Source organism: Euprymna scolopes, chromosome 20, assembly GCF_053919585.1.
Source record: "Euprymna scolopes isolate OS-2025 chromosome 20, ASM5391958v1, whole genome shotgun sequence".
Taxonomy (NCBI): Eukaryota; Metazoa; Mollusca; class Cephalopoda; order Sepiida; family Sepiolidae; genus Euprymna; species Euprymna scolopes.
In genome coordinates, this window is record NC_136501.1 from 8,582,781 (window position 1) to 8,600,280 (window position 17,500).

At 30.8% G+C, this 17,500-nt stretch overlaps 1 protein-coding gene and 1 pseudogene across 38 annotated transcripts in view; both read left to right on the plus strand.

Moving 5' to 3' along the window:
• Window positions 1-17,500, plus strand: part of LOC145241300 (neuron navigator 2-like) — a 1,908,016-nt gene that overhangs the window by 1,312,489 nt on the left and 578,027 nt on the right. The window lies entirely within an intron of this gene.
• LOC145241907 (5S ribosomal RNA) lies at window positions 7,310-7,426 on the plus strand (annotated as a pseudogene).

Sequence of the window (17,500 nt, forward strand, 5' to 3'; positions counted from 1 at the left end):
TAGTTACATGTATAATTTGGTGCAACAAGTTAGAATTTTTTTTTTTTAGTTGACTTACTTTATTTCAATGTTGACATTAATTTCTTTCACGGATTACTCACAGGAAGAACCACGTGAAGCTGGAAGCCCCCCCCCCTTCCCTGTAAATACGGTGCACTATCTCTGCTGACAGACTTTAAACATAACATGCCAGGGCCACAGCACTACTGCCACCTCCCGCCATTGCAGTAAAAATAACAAAGACAGCTAAGAACCCTAACCCTAACCTTAACGCGAACATTCTGTTAACAATCTATCTACAACCGTAAAGGACTTTCCGGTAGATTTGATCTCATTCTTAATGGTAGCAGCCTTAATCGTTAGTAGGCTGTATAATTTGATTGTTGCTACTCTTTATCCTAGTTATTTCTCTGTTTCATTTTTAATGCCAAGTGGATTTTCCGCATTGTTTTTTTGTTTTTTTGTTTTTTTGTGCACGTGTGTTCGTCAATTGCACGTCCATCATTGGTCAATTCCAGCCATTCGCCATTCATGACGTATTAGCAGTTCTTTCTCTATTACTTTACTCTCTCTCTCTCTCTCTCTCTCTCTCTCTCTCTCTCTCTCTCTCTCTCTCTCTCTCTCTCTCTCTCCAATTTACTTTACGTTGTCATTCTAGAGCAAGGGAGATAATCAACCACATTGTAAAAAAAAAACAAAAAAAAACTGTTGGCAAATTCACAAACATGATTATACATACATACGGGCGCCGCTCATCCTTAAGTGCAGTGGAACTACAGCAACTCCGATTCTTTTATATTCATGTATTAGCATTAGGATGGCACAGCTTTCATTATGATCTATGATAAATGACAATTATTAGCAGTAATAACTGTTTCTGTGGATGGTTTGATAATATCATTTTTTTGTTTACCCATTAGTATTTTTTTTATTTTATCTTATTCATCCTAAACAAGGCATATTGCCGCTTGAGCATAAGGGACTACTATTTGTGACCATATATACAAGGATACTATGTAGGGAGTTGAGCAGCGAGACGTCTGTTCACATTAAATTTAAACTTCTGCACTAGCAGGAAACAATGAGGGAATTCCAAAGTCTAGCAATCCAAGAGAAAAAGTAAAAGGCTTTCCAGTATCTAAGGATCTCATACAAGCATATAACCTAGCATAGAAATTAATGTTAGAATTTGTAAAATGTAAGATGATATAATTATTTTCACAGTCAAATAATGCTGCAGCGCATTATGAGCTGTGACGTTGTTTGACTGTAGTTGACATTGTGATATATATAAATGAAAATTTGGAATTAAATTTTGGAAATTAAAATTTACAACAAATTTATTGTTTAGGATTTATATATATCTATAAAAGTGAAATTGTCTCTGTGTGTGTACATTTCCCTACCAAATTGCTCTTTCCATTTTCTGTCTACAAACTCGAGATTTGACATAAAGGGCTATTGAGATTTGGGAAAATCTTTTTAATCTGTTTTCGGTCTGAAATTTGGCTGTCAAGGGGTCAAAGTTCAATGACTTAACCTTTGAAAACTCTACCAAACTCTGCCACTAATTTTGAGTCTAAACACTTGAAATTTTCGATGTAGGTTACTTGGACATGGGTCAAACTTTTTAATTTGATTTGAGCCCACAACAATAAATGTTAAGGGGTAAAAATTGGGGTCAAAGTTTTTAAAAATTTTACCTCTGCGGTCTCTACTAAATTACTATGCCACTTTTTGGTCTATAGATTTGAAATTTTACATAAAGTGTATTCAGACATAGGGCAAGCTTTTTAATCGGGTTTAGGCTGAAAATTTAGCTGCCAAGGTGTCAAAGTTCAAAAGATTTGACGTTTTCGGTCTCTAGCAAATTATTCAGCCAATTTTGGGTCAAAACATTTGAAATTTTACATTTGAATTTGGCTGCCAAGAGGTCAAAATTAAGAGTTGACCTTTGCAGGCTCTACCAAACTCCTCCGCCAATTTTGGGTCTAAACACTTGAAATTTTAGATGCAGGTTACCTGGACACGAGAGTCAAACTTATATATATATGCACATAAAGTAATACACAGTACATAGGGTCGAGCAAAGCCGGACTGAACTGCTAATATATATATATATATATATATATATATATATATATATATATATATATATATATATATATATATACACACACACAAAATAAAAATTGATGATAAAATAAAAATTAGATAAATTACAATATTTATTAATCCATCAAAAATTTAAATAAGGAATTATAATAAAGAAAAATTTCTCCTATTATTATTTATTTATTCCTCGTTTGAATTTTTGATGGATTAAAACTATGATCATTTGTTCAATTTTTATTCAATCATCAATTTTTTCTTATTTCTTAATTGCTCTGTCTAGTTATTTAGGCTTTCTATTATTTCGATAGGTTCAAATATAAAGATAACATTTTTCTTTGTAATTTCAATTTTATATATATATATATATATATATATATATATATATATATATATATATATATAATTCAGGAGGAATAAATAGAAGAGTGTTCAATTTACATTTGTAAAAGGAATATTCAGTCATAGATTAAATAATAAAGCAATAAAGATAGTGATCAGCCATCTGACGCCATAGATTTTAGGCTGGACAGGAAATTCGATCTGAAGGAAGGAATAAACACTAGTGTTATCTCATAGCTAATTTAACATAAGCTGATTGCAGGGTTTATTCTTGCTAAATAACCCATCTAACCTGAAACCTGTGGTATCAAATAGTGAAGACATTTTTGCTGACTTTTCAAAGAATTGCAGTTGATTTTCTGACTGTTTTTCCTTATAAGCTAAAAACTGATCGCCTTCATTTCATGTTGTTCCTTGAATAATAAACTGAGTTTCAAAATGTGCGTAAACCTGCTTGATATAAATTCCTATTTCTGAAATTTTATTTTAATGCTATTTTTGTCTTGGAACACAATGTAGTAACTGTTTTGATGCTTAGTCTATTTTGTCCTTGATCAGTGAAGAAGAAATCCTTCTAGACTGAGGCGATTTTACTTTTATTCTAATCCAGAGTTTCCCTTTTTGGGTAGATGGATTTTCCCTCCACATTAAAAACGAATCTTGTGTCTAACATTGTTTTCATGGAAAAGCAAGTAAATAGAACTCATATGTATATATATATCTATAATATAAAGCTGAATGTCTATGTGTGTGTGTCTGGTCACGAATAGGCTCCTATATGGTTGACTATTTTAAAAAACTGATTACATATAATGATAGATGTATCGAGACACAGGAATGGATATGTTTGATCCTGCAGAATGGTGGTTCATTAAAATTGTGGGATCTGCGTTCGCGCCTGGTTCACAAAGTATGGAAATAAAAAATTTAAAAATTTAAAAAAAAAAACGTTTACAAGTGTTTTTGATATAGATGTACATAAGAATATTTTGATAAGTATGTTTTAACTTAAATAGGGATGGTATAATAAAATTGTGGGGTGTGTGTTCGCGTCTGGCCTCCATAGAATGGAAATAGGCACAAACTTTAATAAAGACTTTTCATATCTATCTGCGTTAGTATACTTTGATAATTATGTTTCAGTTTGAAGAAATGTGGTATAATAAAATTATGGGTGCTCGTTCGCACCTGACCTCCATAGAATAGAAATATGTCACAAAGTTTAACAAGGTTTTTTAATATAGATCCACAGAATATTGTGATAAGAGTTTCAGTGTGAACAGGTATGGTATAATAAATTATGGGGTTTATCTATTTTATTTTTACTTTCATCATATTTTGCTTTGGTTTTGATGCCTCCAAATTCGAAGCTATCTCTTTACAACCCTTCCTTTTCATAACCTATCATACTTTAATCAGAGTCCATTTTCTGTAGGCTTTTTTTAATCAGTAATAGAAAATAGCAAAATAGTCATTTCTTTATTTATAAATTTTTTTTAAGACTTGAATATTTTAACTTTTTTAACATTATTTAACTTTTTTTTAAATCTGACTTTTTGGGGTTTTTTTTTTTATTTAACTTGTAAAAATATCTGCACTTTTTTTCTTGTAAAGTGGAAAAAAATTATATAAAAATGAGGTAATTCAGAATCTTAACTATTATTCTAAGGGAGGTAAATCTATTTTACTAAAATTTATTAGAAAAAAGATTTTTCAACTACGTTATGTAATCTAACAAAGTTTTATCAAAATAAATATTAACAAAAACATTGCAAAAAGCGACAATATTGTAATTTTTCTTAACGCAAACATTTTTATCTACTACTTTAGTGAAATAGATTTACCTGCCTTACACCAATAAATTAGGATTCCAAATTTCCCAAAAATATTTTTTTAACTCATGGTTTTCATAGATTAGTAAACATTTTTTTAGTTCAATGTTTAGAATATTCTTCAATTGTACCAGTACCACTTAGCCTTTTGGCTCAGAACAAAATGTAGTATCTGTTCTGATCCTACACAGTCTATTCTCCATTGGTCAGTGAAGAAATCCTAGACTGAGTTAATTTTTAATTTTGTTTCCAATCCAGTGTGCCCCTTTTTGACGAGTTGGACCCCCCCCCCCAAATCGTTTTGTTTAATTTTACCTTCTAAGTAGGAAATAAATAGGAAGAGGTACCACTATTATAAAAAGTCAAAGGCTGCCATTACACAAATATGAAAGAAAATAGGGTGCTAGTGAACTTATTGATCCGCACTATTTTTCAAATGATATTTTCAAGTTTAAAGTTTTATGATCTGGTTTTTATTAAATTGTAAGGTTAAAGTACAGAATAGGTACAAAACACGTTTCCTATCTCCATGTTATGAATGGCTTTCTTAATAATAACGTTATTATTTCAGCACGTATCAATAAGTGCACTAGTACCGAAAATAGATATATCTTCTGATAGCGTATGAATTATTTTAATAGATTTTTTTTAATGGTCAAAAATGTTCAAAATTCGAATGAAGAGTTTACAATGTCAATTCGAGAGTAATTTCTGGTTAAAATTAAACTTTCTCTGCAAAATCGCGTAGTATAGTTCATTTGTGATCATAAAAATAAACTGTACTTTTTGTAGGAGTCACTATGCTAAATAAATAAATAATACAAAGAACCCGTGAAAAAATAACTCAGGCAGGAGACATGGATTTTAAAATAGCTGGTCTATGGGAGATAACTCTTTGCGTCTTCGTGATTATTCATTTCTACTTGTTTTGCCGTGTAGAGAAATTACTTTTTTTTGTTCGGTTATTCATGCGGAAGAAATTTCCATGATTTTTAACGAATAAGGCATTCTGACATATTTCTCGAGACATTTCATTATTGCATTACTTCCCTTGTTTTCTAGACGGTGGTAGATGATTTGGCGTCCCCGACGAAATATCTTCCAAAAGATATATCCATTCTTAGACGAATTATTATTATTGTACTGCTGCTGCTGCTGCTTCTTCTTCTCCTTCTTCTTCTTCTTCTTCTTCTTCTTATTATTATTATTATTATTATTAGTAGTAGTAGTAGTAGTAGTAGTGGTAGTGGTAGTAGTAGTAGTAGTAGTAGTAAATATCGTTGGGAAATTATTTTATTTTGTTTTACCCACTCATTTGCGATCTGTTTTCGTCAAAAGAGTTCAATATTTAAAAGCAATGTTTATCAATTTCATTTAAAGTAAATAATAACTAAGTAAAACAATCCTCATTCCGCCATTACAGGAAGTAAGTACATAACCGGGTTCAGCCGTTACAAGGACTAATAACGAATTATTTTAACCACAGTCTCTATTTACGGCAAATTATAGTGTTTAAAATTTGTTTTGAATATTAAACTTTTCTTAACTCAAATAGATTACAAATAAGTAAGTCAAGCAGAATAAATTGTTTTGAAAATTGACTTATAATATTCACTTAAAATAATTTATTGTCGTTAATAGTAATGATTCCTATTATATACTATTCATTGAATACAAGCTGCTGCTTTCAGTGTAACCCGGGTAAGAGAGACCTGAATATAATGAAAACTGATATAAGAGAGATTTTCTCTGGTCCCAAATTAGAGTCTGTGTTGATGTACAGTGTAAACCGGTATGCGTGTAACCCGGATATGAGATAGTTGCAGAGACTGGTGAAGAAGTCCCTTATATCCGGGTTACACTGTATTTTAAAAGAAATGCTATTATGAAAATATTTAAAAACAATGTATTTTGTTTTCCCAAATCCTTTGCACTCTTTTTGCGTTCAATAATTAAAAAAGAAGTTTTTTATTAATTTAATTTACCGTGAATAAAAGAATCTGTGTCCTTTACAAAATGTAAGCGAATAACTGGGCTACTTTACTTACAGTCTAAATTTGTGCTCAAACTAAATTGCTTTAAACTTCTTTTAAATAATAATAATAATAATATGTATATATATATATATATATATATATATATATATATATATATATATATATATAGTAGTAAGTTATAAAATATATATGGCAAGTTATATTTTATAACTTACTACTTAGCTCTACCTACATATTGAGCACTGTTGAAATAAATACTTAAAGTTTACACATAAATTTATACTTTCGTATATTAATTTATGTGAGTAAATGAAGTAGTCATATATATATATATATATATATATATATATATATATATATATATATGCATATATATATATATATATATATATGCATATATATATATATATGCATATATATATATATATATATATGCATGCATATATATATATATATATATATGCATATATATAAATGACAAAAAGCCTATATTCCAAATTTCAAGATGTTGTCCATCTTACAATTTATTCCTTTAAGTATGTTGCACAATTCTGGACAGCACCTATTTCGTAGTACAGAATCATTAATTTAATTATTATATCAATCACTGAATTTATTCTGCCCTTAACTCATCAAAAGAAAAAGCACCTTTCAATTCATTAAAAGAAAATAAATGCTTATAGGCATGATTACAAAATCAAAAAAACTGGAAGAGAACAAGTTACAATTGCCTTTCATTTTGTCTTTTGTTACGCCATGTTTGCATTTTCAAGTAAAGTTACTAAAAATTTAAATTCCCGAAATTAATAAAGTGTATTCATTTTAATATGCATCAATGAAAATATTTTATTTAATATTTTTTTCATTTATTATTTACTATTCGTCTATATATATTTACTTGCTCTGTAATTACATTAAGCTTCATAAATTAAACGATTAATATGAATAAAAGCTGAAATATAATTGAAAAAAAAAACCCAAGCATTTTCATATATATATATATATATATTGTATTTAGGCAGCATTATATACGGCATAATCGCGTTGACACACCGGTTCTCATCAGATCACTGAAGTTAAGCAACGTTGAGCCTGGTTAATATCAGATGGGTGACCATTTGGGAATTCTAGGCGCTGTATGTGCTCTCCGTTTATTTCGGCGTTTGTCTTCAGTCGTCCTGTACTTCACTTGCCACTGGTATTTAACAATGTCGTCTCAAGAGATGTGTGGTTGGAGGTTGCGCACCTCCTGCCACAAAAATTTAGCGCGCAAGCAACCCTTCATGGGTATCCATAGTCTGTCCAAGACTGAAGGAGCCTGATTTAAGCAGCATTCTTTCATTTAAACAAATGTTGCAAAAGACAATAGAGAGCTTCCGTTTAATTAAACTTTTTTATTTTTTCAATTTTTATGATATACGTTCCATGTGTAGTCTGAAGTTGACCATGGTGGTACTTTTCGTCTTTCCAAAAAGACATCATCAGGAAAGATGTGTGAATATTATTTATGAGAATTACTAGGGTTTTTTTTTTATAATAGCAGCGGTGAATGTGTGTGAACACTGTGAGTGCCCAGTGCGGAGATGGGAGTGCCCAGCTCTGTGGCAGTACTAGGTTACTTATGTGGAAGGTGGGTAACAACAAGCATTTGAGTGTGTTTGAGTTGGAATGAAATGTGATTTGGTTAAGGGTAGTTTTTTGCATTTTAATTTATATAGCTTCAAGTATTTTTAATTTCTTGACATTGGTTTTGTGGTGTATTATTTCTGTGTTGCTGACTAGAATTTCTCTAACTTCAGAGGAGAGGGGTAAATTATGTCCATTTTTTTGTAAATGTTATAATATTGTACTAGATTGTGTATTGTGCATGGTAAGGCGATGTGATAGGGTCATGGTTGTATAACTGACATAACCAACATAACTTAGTTTTATTGTTGTTATAGGTGTTTCACTTTCCCAAGCGGTATTAGAACATATATATAAATTCAAAAGAACTTTTTTCAGTTTACAGTTTGAGTAATTTTGTACTCTAAAAGGAAGTATAAATATAAGAATTGATATTTATATGACAATCCCAATCAGATGAAAAAAAAGTTTGATATTTGAGATGGAACAATAATATAAGAAAATTGGATTTAAACTTTGCAAACTAAAATTTACAACAAATTTGTTTTTTGACAAGGAATACAAATAAAAAATTTAAAAAATTTTTCTTATTCCATGGAGTTTCAATGAAGGCTCATATCATCAGAGGAAATCTTGTTAGCAAAATGATGTCCCTAGGCAGTCTATAAATTGTGCTGGTTAGCACATGAATTGAAAACTGAAAATTATTAAAGAAATCATATTTGTATGAAAGCTTATAAAATGTAGAAAGGCATAAGTTAAAGGAGCTTTCTACATTTTATCAGTTTTCATACAAATATGATGTTTTTCATAATGTACTTTATGTATCAGGCAATTTTCTTAGATAGGTTTTATATTGGAATGTTTTCGATAAGTTTCGATAATCGAAATAATCCGATGAAAGAAGGAACACACGATTTTGACCAAAGTTAACACCTTAAACAGCCTAACATCACAAGGGCATTTGAGAAGTTTTATTAACACACAAACCGAAAGGTCAGCTATATAAAATCAGCCATAGGTTCTTTGATATGACAGGGGCGTGTTCAAAATGAATGCTTCTGTTTAGAGCACAGTTGAACAATGATACTTGACTTTTGCATTTTAAATTTTAATTCAAGCCATTTTATATAAAAATATTTTTTATAAAATCATCAACAACAGATTCTCTACAGTGCAATGTAGACTACAATGTATTGTGGATTAAGTCACTGCAGGGAAGCATGTGAAGCTTCCCATCAGTATGCCGTGATGGGTCCTCAACAACAGTTGGCAACCAATCGATTTAGTTGAAAAATGGGCACTTTCACTGATTTTGATGACAATAAAAATATGGGAGTGTGAAACATTCGTTCATCATCATTCAACACCGGGCAATGTCGTGTCTCCCTGCTAGTTATAGAGATAATGTAGATATTGCATTTTTTTTTTTTTTTTTACACGGTGGTCACCACTTATCAAGGCCCGGAAGCCACTCAGGGATAAGGGTTATTGCAAGTACAGTACGTTAGTGTGGAGATTTACTGAAGTGTTTACTTAAGAGGGCAGTTCATTAGGAATTTTTAAACATTGGACTTGAACACATCTAAGTTGTAGTCAGGTGGGAAGCAGGCAGACGGAACAGAGTTCCACAGGAGTGCAGTTCTAAGAAAGAAGCTTTGTTCATGGAATCTACATTTTGATTTAAGCACAGATAAAAAGTGGGGAAAATTTTTCACAGTGGATTCAGCTAGACGAGTGTTTTTCGTGAAGGATTGGCGAGGGGGACCAGAGATTGGAGTTCAGACGAGCACCTGCCATGGAAATAAATTTATATATGTGAGAAGAAATGTTTTTACAGAAATCAACTGTAAACCACTGTAATTTGCAAAGATTATCTTGACCAACCAGATCTGGTATTTAACCAATTATATGCTACAAAGATGGATTTTTTTTTCTGTGTAAAATATTTTGTTTATTTCAGATGAAGTTTTGGTATATTGCACGCGCGAGCACACACACACACACACAGATGTTTTCACACTGGATATAGAATTACAAATGAATAAGGAACGGTAAAAAGACAGGGAGGGCAAACAGAAGAGAAAAAAAGACGAAGAAAAACTGGCAGTAGAAGTATGGTGAGGAAGAGATTGTTTCCTAATGACACTAGAAAGGAAGTTCATATGTGGGTAGGGTTTTTTTTTCTGCTAAATTTTTTATGCAAAAAAAACAAAAACAATATAAGTTTTTCAAAACATGAATTAAAACTTAAATTTAAACGTTCATGAAAATTTTTTCACCCGCCAAACTTTAAAATGTCTATGTTCGGAATATCAAGAACTTTTATCAAATGTGCTGCTGCCTTGGTAGATCGAGAGCAAGTTCAACTCATTCTTCCAAACAACGTTTTTATAATTGCGTCTCTGAATGAAAGAATTTCTATGCATTGCAGAGTTGCCTCCCTTGTCTCAAAAACTAAAAAAAAAAAAAACAAAAAAAAAAAAAAAAACAATTCTTTCTCTCCTATAAGTGAAAGAATTTATAGCAACCACCCTCAATCCATCATCATTTAGAAATAAAAAAAATGAAGAAATAAAAATCAATATGTTGGTAACAAAAGAATAGTACTTCAGTTAGTAACCTCCATCCACACACACACACACACACACACACACACACACACACACACACACACACTTTGTGATATCAATGAGTCACCATCATTTGGTTCAACTAGATCTATGTGGTAAGTAAAGGATCGTCCCAGAGTGACAATGTCCTCTTAGCGCTGTCTGGAATCAATAAGACTTTTGTCTTGTTTATGAGACAGGAAATTGTTTCATATATATATATATATATATATATATATATATATATATATATATATATATATATATATATATATATATAAATAAAGAGCAAATAGTTAATAAAACATGTTAAAAAAAACACTTTGAAAAAGAGCTAAAAACATATTTAATTTGAAAAGGAAACACTAAATAAGTGGATAGTCCTACTTATATATATATATATATATATATATATATATATATATATATATATATATATATATATACATATATATATATATATATGGACGATTAATCAGAATAAAAAAATCGGAACTTTTTAAAATATCGGAATCGGAAGAATTTGTGCCTATTTTCCAATGCCAAAAGCGATTCTTTTAATTGTCTTTGTTTATTTGACTTTGGTTAAAGCAAAATCTTCCACTGCTGGTAGTAATGTTAAAACATTAAATATTTATTGATTTTAAACAACCAGTAAAACTAAAATCAATAGACAAGTGTGTTTTTATGCTTGAGAAAATATCTGCACATTTAACGTGTGTTTATGGTAATCGGGGGGGGGGGGAGTAACAAATCTATAGTTAATGATTTAGAGACTTATAAAGAATCGGAATCAGTAATTATATCAGAAATTTATAGAATCGGTAATTGTATAGAAATCGCAAAAAATATTGGAATCGTTCCATATATATATATATAGTTCTCGCTTCAATCTATGGTTCTTCCATCACCACGCCAGGCTTTCACATGTAGCACTCGTCTAGCTACAACCGCTATCAACAATTTCTTCCACTCTCTATCTGTGCCTAAATCTAAGTTTCCTCCACTCTCTATCTGTGCCTAAATCTAAAGTTCCATAAACAAAGCTTCTTTCTTAGAACCGCCTGACTGTGGAAATCTGTTCTGCTAGTCTGAATTCCGACTGACTATGACATGGTTGAATTCAAGTACAACAAACTCTTGTTAAGGCGTCCCTTTCAATTTCTACCCAATTTCCATCACCACGCACGCCATTAACCCTTAGCCTCATAAGTGGTGACCCCCCCTCCTCCTGTAAAAAAAATAAAATCTCTCTCTCTCTTTGTGTGTGTGTATATATATATATATATATATATACTTATATCATATTTATTTTATTCTAGTTTTACTTTTATTCCTATAATTTTTCATTGTATTTTATATGTATTTCATATTTTTTTATATCTATCCTCTTATGTATCTTCCCTATTCTCTTATATATATCCCAATATATCCTATCTTTTTCTATTTCTTTACTATCACCATACTAACTCCTTATATATGCATATTGTATAACTTTATTTCAGTTCTAAGCTAATGTCCTTATGCTAGATTTTTTTTGTACATATAAACCTGGACTTTTTTCTCATCTTCTGATGAGAAGCATTAGGCTTCGATATATCATGATCTAAACAGGTTTTCTTTCTTTTTCTTTTTTTTCTGATTGATCCAATGATTTAATTAACTTTGAATTCTTACCATTTACTTCTTTTATATATATATTTATATATTAGTGTTTGGACGATTAATTGGAATTGGAAAAATCGGAACGTTTGGGGGTACTGAAATCAGTAAAATTTGTGCCTATTTTCTGATGCCAAAAACGATTTCTTTAATTTTGTTTTTTAATTTGATTTTGTTTAAAACAAAATCTTCCACTGCTGGTAGTAATAATAAAATAATAAATATTTATTGATTTTAAACTACTAGTAAAACTAAAATCTATAGATTATACCCCTAAAATTGGGTTTTAACGCTTGATAAAATATCTGCACATTTAACATGTGTTTTTATGGTAATTGGCAGAAAATAACAACTTTATGGTTAAATGTTTAGAGATTTGTAAATAATCAGAATCGGTAATTGTATCGAAATCAGGAATTTAGCACAGAATCAGGAATTGTATCAGGATCTCAAAAAATACTGGAATCATGGACAGTACCACATAGGTAACCATTTGGGAATGCTAGGCACTGTATTTACTGCGCCGGACATAGAAATTTCCATGTTGGTATCTGAGGGCGCATTTAATCTACTGGGAGAGATGAATTCTCAGTCTTCGTTAAGACATGTATCTAGGAGAAGGAAAATCTCTGATGCAAAAATCTGAGGTCTAATGTCTGTTCTGTCTTGTGGCAGCCATTACACCGACTGAGATTAGCAGTTGTGCCAAAAACTGTAGTTGGTTCTGCACAAAGTTTTCAGCACTATAAAACAAATCATCTGTGTGAATTTCCGAACAACCTAGTTGTTGTGGCGGAGCTCATATGTCAAAATCGCTTGGAGAGTTTATCATCATCATAATCATCGTCATCATCATAATCATCGTCATCATCGTCATCATCATAATCATCGTCATCATCATATAATGAAAGTTTTAATCATGCAAGTATAGCACACACATGCAGAACATGTTTTAATCATAGGTTGATAAGTCGTGACGCCTATGTAAAAAAAAAAAAAAAAAAGCTTTGATAGGCTTGATTTCCTCCGGCCTCAAATCATTTACATAGCCACATATTTTTTGTTGTTTTACACACTGTATTTATGCGTCTATTTTTATCATAAATTACGAACTTAATATTTATCAACATGGCGCTATTTCTTAAATTCATTTTATGAATTCGCTCAATCCATAAGTCGATATGTACACTTTTTCATATTACAATCTAAGACAGCATCAGTTATCTGCTCTTTGTTCTTTCATTTAAAAATAAAACACACACAAATCAACGGAGTTATCTCCACCTGGATGCTTATTCACTATTTTGTCAGATCTCCAAGAAGTGAACTCGTGGTTCTCACTTAAACGCACATTTCTTTTAATTATTATAAAAACGCAACAACCCAATCAGGTTGTGTATCTTAGAACTCTTCCAGTTTCATGATTTTATTTTATTATTCACATTTAATTTTAAAATCCATTACTTTCTTTTTATATATATATCGGGGTTTCCGCGACAACCGGTAATCTTAAATAACTCTATATTGGTTTTTATCCCCCCCCCCTTACGCACACGGTTTTATTATTTATTGATTTTCATGAACAAAAGTCCTCCATCTACTGGGCTACTAAGCTTCTTACACCTACCACTACTCTACATTTTTATAAAGCCATTATTTGTCTCTACATTACTTAGCTATCTAAAATGAGTTGTTTGAAATAACCATATAAGATGAGTCATTCAAAATCACCATCTAAAATGAGTCGTTTGAAATAGCCATCTAAATTGAGTCGTTTAAAATAGCCATCTAAATTGAGTCGTTGGAAATAGCCATCTAAATTGAGTCATTTGAAATAGCCATCTAAATTGAGTCATTTGAAATAGCCATCTAAATTGAGTCATTTGAAATAGCCATCTAAATTGAGTCGTTTGGAATAGCCATCTAAATTGAGTCGTTTTGAATAGCCATCTAAATTGAGTCGTTTGGAATAGCCATCTAAATTGAGTCATTTGAAATAGCCATCTAAATTGAGTCGTTTGGAATAGCCATCTAAATTGAGTCGTTTTGAATAGCCATCTAAATTGAGTCGTTTGGAATAGCCATCTAAATTGAGTCGTTTTGAATAGCCATCTAAATTGAGTCGTTTGAAATAGCCATCTAAATTGAGTCATTTGAAATAGCCATCTAAATTGAGTCATTTGAAATAGCCATCTAAATTGAGTCGTTTGGAATAGCCATCTAAATTGAGTCGTTTTGAATAGCCATCTAAATTGAGTCGTTTGAAATAGCCATCTAAATTGAGTCATTTGAAATAGCCATCTAAATTGAGTCATTTGAAATAGCCATCTAAATTGAGTCGTTTGGAATAGCCATCTAAATTGAGTCGTTTTGAATAGCCATCTAAATTGAGTCGTTTGGAATAGCCATCTAAATTGAGTCATTTGAAATAGCCATCTAAATTGAGTCGTTTGGAATAGCCATCTAAATTGAGTCGTTGGAAATAGCCATCTAAATTGAGTCGTTTTGAATAGCCATCTAAATTGAGTCGTTGGAAATAGCCATCTAAATTGAGTCATTTGAAATAGCCATCTAAATTGAGTCATTTGAAATAGCCATCTAAATTGAGTCATTTGAAATAGCCATCTAAATTGAGTCGTTTGGAATAGCCATCTAAATTGAGTCGTTTTGAATAGCCATCTAAATTGAGTCGTTTGAAATAGCCATCTAAATTGAGTCATTTGAAATAGCCATCTAAATTGAGTCATTTGAAATAGCCATCTAAATTGAGTCGTTTGGAATAGCCATCTAAATTGAGTCGTTTTGAATAGCCATCTAAATTGAGTCGTTTGGAATAGCCATCTAAATTGAGTCATTTGAAATAGCCATCTAAATTGAGTCGTTTGGAATAGCCATCTAAATTGAGTCGTTTGGAATAGCCATCTAAATTGAGTCGTTGGAAATAGCCATCTAAATTGAGTCGTTTGGAATAGCCATCTAAAATGAGTCGTTTGAAATAGCCATCTAAATTGAGTCGTTTAAAATAGCCATCTAAATTGAGTCGTTGGAAATAGCCATCTAAATTGAGTCATTTGAAATAGCCATCTAAATTGAGTCATTTGAAATAGCCATCTAAATTGAGTCATTTGAAATAGCCATCTAAATTGAGTCGTTTGGAATAGCCATCTAAATTGAGTCGTTTGGAATAGCCATCTAAATTGAGTCGTTTGGAATAGCCATCTAAATTGAGTCGTTTGAAATAGCCATCTAAATTGAGTAGTTTGGAATAGCCGTCTCAAATAAGTCGTTTGAAATAGCCATCTAAAATAAATCCTTGTAACCATCTAAAAATAAATCACAAGTAAAATATGTTTAGAATGAATATAATAATTATTAAAATGATTTGGTATAAAATAATCCAGAAAGTGTTGATATGCCATAAAACAAATTTTATCCACCATCATGCTGTAACCGATCGGTAATCTCTTCAGCTTCCATTTTTTTCTATATTGTCGCCATTCACCATACTAAAAATATATTTTACTTTTATTTCATTCTCCTGTTATTGATATTCTTATAAGTTGTCTGCGGAAAAAGAAGGGAAAAAATACAAAACCAAATTATTCCACTTTTTCTTTCCTAATCTGAAAACTATTGATCTTTCACTCGATCTAAATATCATCTGTACACAATAATAAATAATAGGTTGCTTCAGTTTTGTAGGAATTTATTTATTTATACAATCATTTTGATATTCAGTCAACCAAAAATGTTAGATTTTATACAAAACAACAAAAGACCAAAAATAGTCTCTGCACTCAATTCAAACCTCAAGACATTTTTTCTCTTTTCTTTTTTCTTACTTTTTTTTTTTGCTTAGATTCCGTATTGGAAAACTTTGAGGCTATTTTTTACTAGCAGGCCTATCCAGCATTGCCCGGAACAAAATTAACATATTGATAACTTCTATCTCTCGACCTTTACATAATAGATTCCTTAAGGAATAAATTGACATTTTCTTTCATAAGACGTAATATAAGTAACATTCAGGCGGCTGCTTAAAAAATTAATAAAAAAATTATGAGTGTGGATGAATTCCATCTTTTGGTGTTTGGAATGATAATTAGTGTGTGTGTGTGTGTGTGTGTGTGTGTGTGTGTGTGTGTGTGTACCTTCTTATTCAATGCATTTTTACCATATCCTTTTTCTCCCTTTTTCCCCATTTCCTTTCATAATCATTTTGAATCCCTATAATCTTTCACTTGTTTAATAACTTTTTTATGCAAATATGATTCATTTCATATTTGTAGTTTTTTTTAATGCATTAACCTGCAAAATTTATTGTATATTTTGCAAACCTCTTTCCTCTGATGAGAAGAATTGCATTTTTCGAAACTCTGCGGAATAAGGTCTTTCAACTTTATTTGTATTCCTTGTCGGATAATTAACAATTTTGTATACGTTCTTTACAGGTTTTAAATGTTTTTTTTTTTTTAAATTTAATCAAATTTTCAAACTATTATATATATATATATATATATATATATATATATATATATATATATATATATATACTAGCAGGGAGACTCCACGTTGTCCGAGATTGAATGAGAATCAACAAATGTTCCACTCTTTAATACTTTTATTGTCATCGAAATCAGTAAAATCCCTTTTTTTTTTTTTTTTATCAAATCGATTTATTGCCTGCTCTAGTTAGGGACCACCCTAGCCGACAATACATTGTAGTCTTCATAGTACTATGGAGAATTATATAAAAATTATAATATTATCTGTAAATAATGGCTTCACTTAAAGTTTAAAATGTGAAAGTCAAATATGGTTCAATTGTGCTCTAAAAAGAAGCATTCATTTCAAACGCGCCTCTATGTTATAAAAGCATCTACAGTTAATTTTATTGACTGGGCCTTTCTGCTTGTGTGATATTAAAACTTGTCAAATGCACTCGTGATGATCAATTGTATAAAAGTATTAACTTTGGTCAAAATCAGATTCGTTCTTTAATAAAATTTTTTTTTCATTTATCAATTTTTTATATTATCGGACGCATTCTAAAATAAAAAAAAAAACCTATCTCAGAACACTCCCAGTCACATAAAGTATCTTTGTGTGAAATTTAAAAAAAAAATCGGTACAGCTGTTTCAAAGTCCATAGAGAACTCTCTTCCTCACACACACAAAGTCCTGTTATGTAGTTGTATATATATATATATATATATATATATATATATATATATATATATATATATATAGAGAGAGAGAGAGAGAGAGAGAGAGAGGTAGAGAGGGATAGAGAGAGAGAGAGAGAGAGAGAGAGAGA